Below are 12,994 nucleotides of genomic sequence, written 5' to 3'. Positions count from 1 at the left end.
GAAGGCAATCAGCGGGAGGCAGCCGGCAGCGATGGGCACACTGGTTGCTACCCACACGGTGTCCCTGGCACCATTACCAAGAACTGCCACCCCCCCTCAGGGGTCTCCTTGGACTGGCATGTCCTAAACTGGCTCCCTTTCAGCACAGCTTCATGACAACGTTTTCCGCTGGCTTGCTCCACAACCAGTACCCACTGAGGTCTTCTCTGACCAGCCCTACCACGTAGCCCTGGTGCCAATCTCATGCCAGCACAACCTAGTGCAATGCCAGAGGAGCTGGATCACTGCCCCTCAACTACAAAAGCACTCACGTAGCCAGAGCCAACCTTCCCTCCATGCATCTCTAGGAAAGTCAGGGTCCAAAGGCTGCATTCCAAGAGAAGGAGCCAACTGGTTTTTGCAATTTTGCTAGGAAACACCCCACAAGTGCTCAAGTGCTCTTGCAGTGGCACCAGCTGGGGAGACCTCACCCCCAGCCAGGCCTCCTTCCAGCCAAGGTTTGTCTGCTGCCTCCATCTGACTGGAGCTTTCCCATCCCCTGTCTCACTTTATTCTCCCTCTAGCTGCATAAAGCTTTGAGATGCCATCAGGTGGAGAAGCTCAAGCTGAGGATAACAGATCTATGGTGGAATTGTCAGAGCCCCCAGACAGTAGAAAAGATTCCCACACTACTATAAAAAAGCAACATTAAAAACCACGGCAATCACCAGGTCAAGCCTCTGACCATCAGTACATGCTCATCTGATATGCATCGATGTGACCAGTACTGCCAAGCACACCCATGGGAGAGGCAGGCATGCATGTGCCCTTTCCTGAGGTCTCTCTCAACATGGGAGCTCTGGGAAACACTCTCTTTTCTCACCAAGTATTGTCTCAGCTTCTCCTCATCTAGAGACATTGCCCAAGTTGACCTGAGCTCTGTTCCTTGCTCTACCACTGGGAGTGAAAGGCAGGTGACGCCCACAGCCAGTGGGAAATTGAGATAAAGATGATGTTGTCTTTTGTAAAGTGCTTTGAGACTTGCTAATGAGGAGCAGCAACCAACCCTTGCGCTCCCTGCAGTCACTACTCCTGACCTGGACTCGCATGGGCAAGGGGGTGCCTCTAGAGATGGAGCAGGAGGTGCTGGGTGCTGCTGGAGAGCAGAGGGTGCAGTGGCCAGAGCCTCTGCAGATGGGGACCTCAGCAGCCGGCCACTGAAAGGCTCTTCCAAGTGTGTACAACCATGCCTTCCAGAGGCTAACAACTTGACCAAATCTGTGTTGATTTCCACCAGGAATGCACCAACCCTGCCAAATTTCAAGTCTCTTTTCCAAAGCATGGAGGCACCGGAAGTCCTCAAACAAAGAGACAGGAGGAGAAAAAATCCTGCAGAAACTTGGGGTGGGAGGAGGCAGGGAAGGAGAGAAAAAGTTCAGCCTAAAGCAGAGCAAGCATGGAAAAGTTCAGCCCAAACAGTTAAAGTCTGGCAAAGGTATAAGCAAACTCCCACTGGAAAGTGTTCTACAGCCTGAACAACAGGCGTCTGCTGGCTCTGCCTACACTCAGCATGTTGGGCCAGAGGTGCCCATCTTGCCCCTTGCCCCTCCACGGGAGCACACGAGGATAACTTCATTGCGAGGGTGGCAGGGGCCAGTGCCTATAGGTGGCCCTGATGATAGGAAGTGACAGCACAGGGAAAGAAGAGACCACTCTGACCCCAGCACCTCAGAGATCTCTTAAAGCAGTTGGGAGATATCTGTTCACATGGTTACACTGAGCAGGAGCTTTGAGCTAGACATAAGCAGTTTGGGTTCCTCCATCACCACGGGGCTGGGAAGCATCTCACAGAGCTGGTGGCCCCAACACATGGTGGGTACTGCTGTGTCCTTAACTCCCCTGAACAGCAAAGGCAGGGTGGAGACACCCAGTCATGCCACCATGCTCCTCACCCTGTTTCTCCTGGCTGGGTGCTGCAAGGCAGCTTCCTCGGGACCACAATGCCCACAGACCTGGAAAGCCCCTCTAGGTGTCCACTGCCCCTGGCACATGCTGGCCTGGAATTCATCACCTTGTCCCCCCTGTTAACATGGGGGGGCTGCTCAGGCTGCAATCAAGGTGCTGCAGTGGGGTGCCTACCATCCCCCTTAAAATCAGGGAGAACAGCAGTTATGGCAACATGGTCCCAGTGTAGCCCAAGGACAGCTCCATCAGTCTGCTGGCATTTCTACCTGGAGTGACAAGAAGCTGCGCAGGCAGCAGATACCTCCTCCATGGAATAGGAGGAGGTACACGAAGAAGGCAGACTTGGGTCCCTGTGCAAACCAGCATCCTGTTCCTGACCCACCTGCATTGTCAGGAAAGAAAAGGGCCAAAGAAACTTTACGAGTTCAAGTGAAGTTCACCTCAGCAGAGCTCTGCTCCATAAGCAAAACTGCTTTGCTGCTTGCCACAAGCTTTACAAAGCTCGTGACCAGGGCAGAGCTGAGCCAGGGAGGATGGGGAGGGGGATAGACACTGGGAGGATAGGACCTCTTGCCAGCATCAGCCTTCCACTTGCACAGAAAGCAGGCCAGCACTCCATTATATTATCCACTCCTTGCTCAAGTTGCTCCAGATCCACAGTCAGAGTCAAGGTTTCCTCAGACACCCCCTTGGACAGCCAGCAGACACCGGGCACAGATCGGGGAAGCAGGAGCATTAGCTAAAGGTCACACAGGCTTATCTGTGTCCAGAAGCAGCCTCCTTACTTCCCAGGATTTGGCCCACTTTCCATGGGATTTCAGCGCACAGGGAAACCTGACACAGGTCTAATAAACACCAGCACCCGACTGGTGCAGGGAAGGACGTAGCTCCAAGCTGCTCCTGATGCACGACAGCAGGAAGAATGAAGTAGAGCTGGTCTGGAGGCCCACGAGGACACAGGGCAGGAACAAGGCACCCTTGGCATGTGTTTGACCTTAGACGAGCTGCTTGCACACCAGCACATACATGCCTTCACCCAAGCCCATTTTCTGACAAGGTGCAGGGGCAGAGCAGTCCCTGCCAGCACCAGGAACCCCACTAAGCCCCTCTGGGCTGTCTCTCCCCTCAAAGCTGTTCTCCAGCACAAGGTCTTTCCTTCAAGGATTACGTCTTCTGATGAAGGTCAGGCTTGCAGAAAAGCTGAAGGCTCCATCACACAGCGGGAGCAAGCACCCTCTGACTCCAGAGCCCAGTGCACACTGACATGTAAACCCAAAAGAATTTAGGATTATACCTGCCTGGATCCCCCCATCCCACCTGCTCATCTCTGCTCCTTCCACTGCTTCTGATCAAAATTGGCTCCTCTTCCCCAGCAAAGATGCTGATGAACAAGAACACCATTTGGAGGGGGACAGACTCACTTTTTTAGCATCTGCTCCCTGGGCAGAGGAGGTTCCACCGCACAGGACACCTCACGCAGCACAGAAACCTTGACCTTGGTGTGCTCTGCTGAAGTGGTAACATAAGCTAACAGCTTCAGATTGTGATCCTAAAGTTACAAAGCCTAAGCGTAAAGCTTCACCTGCCAGCTCTGAGCTTGGAGCCAGCAAACATCTTGTCCCTGGGGCTGGGGGAACAGGTTTGCCAGCAGAAGACCCCATTTACCAACTGTCCTAATGCAACAGCCAGCTCCTTCATCAGTAGATCTTGAAGTGCCTGAGGAAAGAGGTCAGTGTGCTGTGCTCCTTTTAAAGGGTGAGAAACCAAGGCACAAAGAGGGGCAGATTTCACCCTCAGTTGCTCAGTCTGCCAGGAGAAGCCAGGTCCCCTGTGCCCCAGACCAGCCTTTTTCCCTTGCCCCCAGCCCAGGCCACATTTCTCTGAGATGGGTGAAGCTCAGAAGCTTTGATGAGTCAGTTTGGGTGAGCCTGGGGGTGGAGAAGAGAAACAATGCTGCAGGAAGAGCTGAGTCACCACGCTGCCAGATCTACCTCCATCTCAGAGGATGCAACAATCATGTGCTTGCTAAACCCGTAGGGTTTGTATGGAGAACTCAACAAGCCACAGCATCCTGCTGAAGGTGATGATGGTTCCCCTTGCGGCAGTGGGCCAGAGTCAATCCTGATAATACCAAGAAGACATGTTTCCTGGAGCTCTGCTCAGCTCAGCAGCTGCTCTGGTGGCCATGCGTAACAAGTGTTGCCACATATTGTCATATGTTTGTTTTTCAAAGCTCAGAAACAACAGCTTTCACAGTGGACCATCACGAAGGAGCCTGCCCTGTCTTAAGGCAGGAGAGATTTACCTCCCAGCTACTAACTGGTCAGCTCTTACAGGGCCTGTTGGCACATGTGGATGGAAACCAAACTCTGTCTGAACAGATCTGGTGAACCTCCAAACCATGGGCAAAGTGAAGACCTTGTGCCATTCTTGTCATCATTGTGACCTTGTCATGAAGACCTTGTCACCATGCTCATGATGACACTGGCAGCTGCTGCCAACTGTCCAATTCCACTTTGGACAAAGCCAAGCATGAACCTTGCCTTTTCCTGGCCCTGAAACTGGAACTTTTATCAGATCTGCACTATTTTGCACTCCCGACATGGAAAAACCTCCTCCACGTTGCCCAACAGTTCTTCATAGAAGATCTTCATCCCTCTTCAGCTCTCCCTGATAACAGTGCCAATAAAGGCAACAAAAGCATAGTGGGATGGGGAGAGGAATGTCCCTGGGGAGTGAGCTACTGCAGGGTGCATGGGGGTAGACGGATGAGTGTTTCAATACTGAGGAGAATGGGAAGAAATCTGGAAGTAAGGAGCAGAGTGGAACATAACTGCTTCTCCCTGACCTCCACCAGGCATGAGGCTCAGCAGATGTGGACTTCACTTGGACTCACAAACCTTCTTTTAAAAGCAAGCAAGCCAGCAGAAGATCAGTAGGTAAGAGATATGGGTGTGAAGCAAAGCGATGGGGAAGAGTGAGTGTGCAGGTAGCTGGAAAGACTCAAGCAAAGGTGGAGAGAAATCCCAACACACCCAAGGACATAGTCCTTGGTGTCCCAAGCGTACTGGGCTGAGTCCTACATCCAGTTTGGCCTCCCCACTGAGTGCTGCCCAACCTGCCAGAATCCAAGCCAGCAGGTCCAATATTGACCTGGCACGGAGAGATGCTCTCAAGGAAGATAAACAGGAGGTTCCTGAAGTTCTGGCAGGCAGAAGTGTCTCAGCCAGGAGGAAACTACCGAAAAGCAGAGAAAACCTGCACAACAGGGACTGCCACTGTTTAAGGGACAAGGAAGGATTAAAAGTACTCCAATACCTTGAAAGTGCTGGCTTAGTAGGAAACCAAGTCTACTATCAATATTCCCACTAAAAGACAGATATTGAGATACTTTGTGTGCTGGCTAAGAGAACTGGAAGAGCTAAGACCCTCTAAATTCACCGCACTATGGGAACACTAGCTGGTGTGGAGGATCCATGGGCCCATCAGGAAGGGCTTGACTCATGCCAAGATACAGGCATTCATGAAGTTTCCCTTACATGCCAAGGACTGGGGCATGCCTGTACTTTTTCTGCAGCATAACCATGGGGCTGGGGCTGCGTGCTGTACAACATTCTGGGCATGGACACGTCCATGGAGAAGAACCGGTGGGGATTATATAGGATAAAAAGCATCATCCACACTCCTCATCAGAGATCAAGGCATCCATCCTGCTTCGCCGATCCAGGCCATGGGAAACGGCAGAGAGATGATGAGAATAAACCAAAACAAATCAGGCAAATAGTCTATTTGAGAGCCATCAACATGCACTGAAGATAATGGATATGCTGCACTGAGAAATAATCCTACTAGGGCTCAGAGGTATCAGCTACCAGCAGAGCGAAGAGGCCAGAACAACACATCAGCACAATATATGAAGCTTGTCTTTGAAATAAATGGTGTTTGCTTCAGGAGCTCTCAGTGAGGAAGGGATATGGCTGAGAGCTCCAGCCCCAGACAGGGAGAACCTGGAAATCAGTCTTCTCTGAGCATTTCACTTCTGTCACTTTCCCAGAGGGCTCAAGTGACACAAGAAAAAAAAGATGGGACCACTGGACCTGCTGGAGCCAGTGCCTGTGGTGGCCAGTCACAATGCTGCACTCAGAGGGGATCCAGCCCTTGGTCTGCTCCCAACCTCTCCATCCTCATTGGAATCACAAGCTGAGCTGCCTCTCCCCAGGTGAGGAGGAAGCCAGGGCTGATGGAGGTTGTTGCACCAGGAGGGGAGGCTTTGCACAGACCTTACAGATATGAATGGTCCCAAACTCACCCTATGCTGCTCTCCTTTCCCACCAGTGGCCATGGGATCAGGTGATCCCACCTCCCTGCCAGCAGCATGGGATGGCAGAAGCAGGGCTGCATGGACCATGACCCCTCTGCTGTTGCAAAGCCCCTACAGCAGACACATCGCTGTCATCGTGCGCAGCAGTTGCCCTTGAGCCTCTCTCTGTTTGCAGATGATTCAGGCAATGAGGATACAAGGTGATTTTCCACAAACAAATAACTTGTTTCAAATGCTTTCCTAACAAATGCTTTCCTAAAGGCAAACCCAACTTTCAGGGACATATTTTGAGAGCTTGCTCCTCCCCATTCTCATCAGCAAGTCCCTCACAGTCACTGGTGAATCACTGTTCCACCAACTCCTTCTCCCCCCATACATCCAGAGGCACCAACCATGGCCATCCCCAGGGTGCTGGGGATAAAGCCAAGCTCTTGAACCACATTGCCCCATCCATTTTTCAGTGCCAAAAGCTCTGGGGCTCCCTAACTGGCATCCAGTTCACACATGGAGAGGCGTCCTGGGAGGGTGGGGGGAGGCAGCACCAGGCAGCCAAGCCCCCATCCTGCCTTGGTACAGAGGGATCTCCACAGACAGAGCCCTCCTCAGTGGGGCTGCAGCTCCTCTTGGTCACATTCATTGCCCATAAACTGACTTCTCAGAGGCCTGCTGATGGCAACGTCCATCTGCCGTGCTGGGGGAAAGCTCAGGCTGCCCTTGGGCAAGGGGCCCTGATGCAGGCTGGCTTCCTGGGCAGCCAGGACATGCTGGCTGACCACAGAATGGTGTGGAAGTCCAGCTCCCATACGGCTAATTCAATAAGTCACAGATACCATGAGTTCGTAAGGCAGAGAGGCTCCACAGCTATTAGGGGAATTGGGTGCGGGGGGAGGAGGAGCTGAAATGGAGAAGGGATGGAGACGGGGAGGGTGGAGAGGGGGAAGCTAAGACAAGCAGCAGAACAAAACATCCCATAAATCATGAGGAGCTGCTGAAATACCAGAACAAATGACCCCACAGCTTGGCCATTGTTCCCGAGCGAGGGCTTAAAGCCCTCCCAGTCGAGACAAAGTGCCTTACGTTCCATTTCAACGCTGCGCTGGCTCGTCCAGGACCTGTCCTTGGCACAGCTGAGCTTGGGCAGCTGCCTGCATCCCGAGTGATGGCCAGGATCAGTGGGATGAGGAAGGTGATGCTCTGGGCAAGGCTGGATGCCCCACATCGGGGCAGATGTGGAGCCCACATCTCAGCCTGCCCCGAGCATCTCTGCTCCCAGATGCCCACACACCTCCCAGGCTCTGGCATTCCTCCCCTTCCACAGAAAGGCTCAGGGCCTTGGTTTTCCCTCTTATTTTCCCTCACTCAGGCTAAGAGCTTCCTCAGTGGGAAGAGAAGGGGGCTCCACACCTCCTCTTCTGTGTTGGATTAAGTTAGGGGAAAGACAGCTCAAGTAGGGCTGTGAAATCCGAAGGAGCTCTGGGCGCTCTGTCTTTAGCGTGCTGCTTCTCCCCACCTCCCCAAAAGTTGCTGACAATTCACTTTGTGCTGGTTGCCCCTGGCAAACCATTGACCATCAAGCAAAGAGTCCTGGGACAAGTCCTATAGACCACTGGAATGGAAACAGCACAAGGCTTTTGTTGAGCTTTGCAGTGGCAGCCCTGCAGTGTGCTGGCTTGGGAACAGTCGGACAGATCAGCTGGCAGCTCCGCACCTCCCCCAGGCTCTGCAGCCCCCTAGGACTTCGGCGCTTGGGTGCCAGGAGATGAGGAGCCTGCCGATGGGGACAGCTCGGAGCGCTGCCTGCTGATGGGTGCCAGGAGATGAGGAGCCTGCCGATGGGGACAGGTCGCAGCGCTGCCTGCTGATGGCAGCTGATGGCAGCTATGGAAGGAGCTCAGCAGCACCAGGCACCTCCATGGCACAGATTTCACACTGCAGCACAGCCCCTTAAGGAGAATTTCCACACCACATGAGACCACTTGAACCCAAAGGGGAAATATTACAATATAAAATTTTAAATAACTTTCATGAAAATACTTCCATTAAACGCTTTTGCTTTATAACCAAATCCGAAGCATGAGGCAGAGTGTGGCAGTGGAGCTGCGTGTGCCACCTCTGCCAGCCCGATGGCATCAGTGTGGCTCCTGTGCCTGGTGGCTGCAGCTCCTGCCCTCATGGCACCACAGTCCCATAGCACAGGGACATCTGCCAGCCCGGATACCCAGCCCCAGTGCTGCTGGATCATGGGAAATCCCCTCCTCACCTTCCCACCAGGTAGGCACGGGCTGCACACAGAGCTGCTGGTCCCAGCGCATCCCTCTCAGCGAGGAGCCGAGATTCAGCAGTGTGCCAGGAGTCAGGCAGCAAAACAAGCTGCAGGCAGGCTGAGCCTGAGCCGGCTGCCTGCCTCTAACCACCAGAACACACGCTCCTGCCAGAGCTGCTTCAACAGCTCTGCCAAGGAGCAGAACGAGATAACGGGATGGGGAAAGTGAGAAATGTACTGCATTTTTCCTGAGCCACCATGGGAATAGGCAATTCTGACCACGGATCACAGGGAGGCTGTCCGGCACAAAACACTCGAGGAGCCCAAAGAGAACAGGCAGCAAGTAGAAGTAAAAAGCACGAAGAAGAAAACAGGGTGAACAAGAGGTGAGCTTGGGAAAAGGAGCATGGGGGAAAGGCAAGCAGAGGAACAAATGGAAGAAGTGAAAACAGAGAGCTAGGAAAGGAAAATGAAGAGGTAAACGGATGCCAGGAGAACAAACCTGCTGGGGCTGGAACTCCTGATGAGCACCAGAGCTGGGAGGATGCGAGAGGGGGACAGAGGCTCCCAGGCTCCGCACACACAAGAGTAAACCAGTGGATCACGGTCATTTTATTGGATTAAGGGTCACTTAAGAGGAAAGATAAATGTGCCTCATTTCTCAGGTGACATGCACAAGAGGAGAGGAGGCTCTTTGCCTCAATTCACCCTAAGGGGGGTGAAAAGGGATGGCTGATTTCGGGGTTGCTGTGGGGACAGTGGGAGGTGTCTAACAGCAGAAGGTGGTGAGCTTCAGATGAAGAGGGCTTTTGTCTTGCAGGCCTTCGTGCTGTTTATGCTTTGGAGCTAGATTAGCATCACAGACTAGCAGAAAGCAGAGCTTTAATAAATCAGACCCCAAATCCGTCCTTGCCTCAGTTACCAGTTTTTGCCTCACTTGGAGCTCAGGCTGCTGCGGTGCCAGAGCAGGCACCAAACAACAAAAAGGAGGAGAAAGAAACCAACAAAGGGGAACAGAACTGGACACCAGCAGCACCCACTTTCTCCCGAAGCTTGGGAAAGCCTGACTCTACTCTGCTCCCCCAGTGCGTCTCTCCAGGCACCTTCCAGCAGCAATACACCGGCTGGGGGGAGCCCTGGGCTGAGGTGATCCGGCACATTCATGGGGCCTAACACTGGGCACTTTGTGGCACTGGCTTTAAAAAAAATAGCCTAAAAAAAGCCTAATAATGAAGTATTTATTTCAGTAAACAACATGTGAATGAAAGAAGTGTTTTCTCAATACTTCACTTTTTCCCTGCCTTCACTCCCTTCCCCCCAGCAAGGTTTTTTCACTAAGTGGAACTAACGAGGCTCCGCTCACGGCCGGGCTGGGAGCAGCAGCACTGTGCTCCGCACAGACACACGTGCTGTGTGAATAAAGTGTGCCTTGTGCCTGGGAGACACGGGACCCATCAGCACGTCCCAACAGCCAGCGGGCAAGATGTGCTCCAGCAGACACACCAACATGAGACCTGTGATGGGAGCATCCCTGGCTCCCACGAGACATTCAGCACCTTGTTTTGATAAGGGCCTGTAGGGACAGGACGAGGGGGAATGGCTTTAACCTGACAGAGGGGAGACTGAGATGAGCTCTTAGGCAGAAGTTCTTCCCTGTGAGGGTGCTGAGGCACTGGCACAGGTTGCCCAGAGAAGCTGTGGCTGCCCCATCCCTGGCAGTGTTCAAGGACAGGTTGGACGGGGCTTGGAGCAACCTGGTCTAGTGGAAGGTGTCCCTGCCTGTGGCAGGGGGTTGGAACTGGATGAGCTTTAAGGCTCCTTCCAACCCAAACCAGTCTGGGATTCTATAATTATCTATTGTGGCAGCAAAAACGTGCACCTCCTGGCCCAGAGAGCTGCCATTGCCCAGGGATGCTGCCCCACAGGGCTCCCTGTCTCCAGGGCCAGGGAGAAGGCCCAAACAGAGGTGATGGGATCTCTTGTCCCCATCCTACCTGGCAGCACTCAGCTCAGGGGACACAGTGTCAGACAGACACTGTGATGCTGTGAGCTCCTTCTCTTCTACCTCAGCTCCATCCACCCCTACCTGGGCACCTGAACAACTGGGAATGCTGTATTTGCATCAAATCTGTATTATTATATGTAGTATGTATTTATAAGCTTAGTCCAAGGGCACCATGGCATCGTTTTACCTGCCTCTGTGCAGAGGGTGAACATCCACATGGCTCATAATCTCTGCTTGCTCCCTGGCAACAGGTCATGCAGGCCTAGGAGCCCTTCCTTGCCTTCAAGCCTTGGGATTAAGATGGGCAGGATTCTCAGAAGCCACTGATATAGGAAAATATGGTCCATCATTTCCATCCCCCTCCTACCCACATGGGATGAGCTGAACCCCTCTCATGTACCACATGGATGTTCACCCTCTGCACAGAGGCAGGTAAAACGATGCCATGGTGCCCTTGGGCTAAGCTTATAAATACAGGTTACATATAAATAATACAGATTTGATGCATGTAGGTATTTGCTCAGGAAGCCAAATTAGGCATCTGTAGTTTGCAAGGGCATGAGCTATGTTTTCGATCAGTCACAGAGCCCAGGACCTCCCCTGCCCGGCAGTGCTCCCTGTATGCAGCAGAACTGTTTAGAGCAACTAACCAAAGATGTTGATCCCATTACATTGATCATGGATCCCTGGAGATGTACAAGGAATGCAGAGAAATAATGTTTCGCATGAGGGAAAAGGCCGGGTGCCCCCGTGGGAGGACGAGCCTGCATAGGAGGCCTGCTTGGGAAAAGCCTCTGAGTGCCTCCTCAAAACTGTGTGGAAACCTGCCTGCAGCGTGCCCATTCTGTGTTTCATGCACAGGTACCCCCAGCTGCTCTCTGGAACCTGTGCTGTGTGCATGTAAATGCCAATTAAATCCCTGCACTGCAACAGCACAGCCAGCACAGCTCCTGGGTTATCTGCTTAACTGCAGAGAGCACACAGGTGCAGGCACTCCGGCCCACCCAAGCCTGGCTGCCAAGTTGGACATCTGATTCAGCTTGAGATGTCTCCAGCCAAGGATAAACCCCATGACCAGCTATCGTCCTCCGGTCAGAGCAGCTCCCTGCAGGAGCCGTGACATCAGGTCGTAATTAAACATGTAATTAAACTACCAATTACTGTAGTGTTACCAGTTCAAATACTGGGGTGGTCTATGTGGTGTGAGGTAAATTAAAATGACACTAAGCTTTGCCATCCACTCAATTTGTGTATCCAACTATAACGAAGTGAGATAGCACAAGTGTGTAGACATGGCATTTCGGGACATGGTTTAGTGGTGGACTTGATAGCGTTACGTTTATGGTTGGACTCGAGTTGTTTAAAGGTCTTTTCCAACCTAAATAATTGTCTTTCAGGAATCACACCTTCCAGCCTCTGTCTCCAACGCAATGGCATGGGGCAAACTGCAGGCAAAGGCAATTCCTGCTCACCAAGAGCTCATTCCCAAGCTGGCTTACAAAAAACCCATAAACCAGCATCACCTTCTGCTGCAGTCACTGCTCTACAAGGTGCTTTGCAAAATACTATAAGACAGATGGTTTCCCCCAGGAAAACACTACAGAGCGAATGAAAAGGTACCACAAATAACCTGACACCACAGGGTTAAAATGGGATCTGGGGGCTTCAGGGAGACATTTAAAGCGACAAATGAGATTTACTGACTTCTCTTGTTTCTTTATTGCGGACAAAGAGAAACTCTGATTGGTTTTAATGAGTTCCTTGCTTGTTTTTCTATCTGGTATATTACAAATTCACATATTTGTCTATTTGGAAGATTCATGGTAACTGCAGAGCAGCTTTCCTGATGACATAATTTCAGTAAAGGAAAGAAAATTGTGCTAACAGGGGAAGAAAGCAATCTGTCATCAAATAGCTTAAATTCTTTGTCTGCCTTCATTAATACCTAGTCAGCTTTGATGCTTAACTAACCTCACAGATAGAGGAAGCCTTTGAGGAGGACTCCACAACCTCACACTGAAGTGTTAGAACATACGATAAATGCCAGAAAGATCTCCAAAACAAGCAGGGAAAAACAAAACCAAACTCGACATTCTTGCAATTTCTAAGCATTTCTTTTCTTCTTTTTACCCTCCTCTAACCATCTAAGGAAGCAGAAAGCAATGCAACTTCCAGTTCTTTTAAATCTCCTTAGCAGGTCACATCTAATGCTGTGAGGGTTGACTATGATCTGCTTCCAAAGGCCATTGCATCAGAGCCTGGCAACCCAGGATGAATTACTCGCTGCTTAAGCAGGGGCTGCAGTTTCAGACCTATGCTCAGCACAAGGGGCCTTGAGGGCGCTGCAGCAGCAGCACTGCGGCAGAAAGGAGCATTGCATCCCTCTGGGATGGGTCAATGGGGGGTGGCCTGTGCTGGGGCACCCCAGACCTTCACAACACCCACCCCAACGTGCTCCCTG

At 51.9% G+C, this 12,994-nt stretch overlaps 1 protein-coding gene across 1 annotated transcript in view; it reads right to left on the bottom strand.

Annotated features, from left to right (window-relative positions):
- Positions 1-12,994, bottom strand: part of LOC308221740 (ankyrin repeat and fibronectin type-III domain-containing protein 1-like) — a gene marked incomplete at its 5' end in the record, with an annotated part of 181,837 nt that overhangs the window by 26,767 nt on the left and 142,076 nt on the right. The gene's annotated exons all lie outside the window — the stretch shown is intronic.

This window comes from Psittacula echo (genome assembly GCF_963264785.1).
Source record: "Psittacula echo genome assembly, chromosome: 5".
NCBI classification, from domain to species: Eukaryota; Metazoa; Chordata; class Aves; order Psittaciformes; family Psittacidae; genus Psittacula; species Psittacula echo.
Note: the sequence above shows the minus strand (reverse complement) of the source record. Positions and strands in the feature narration are given on the sequence as shown.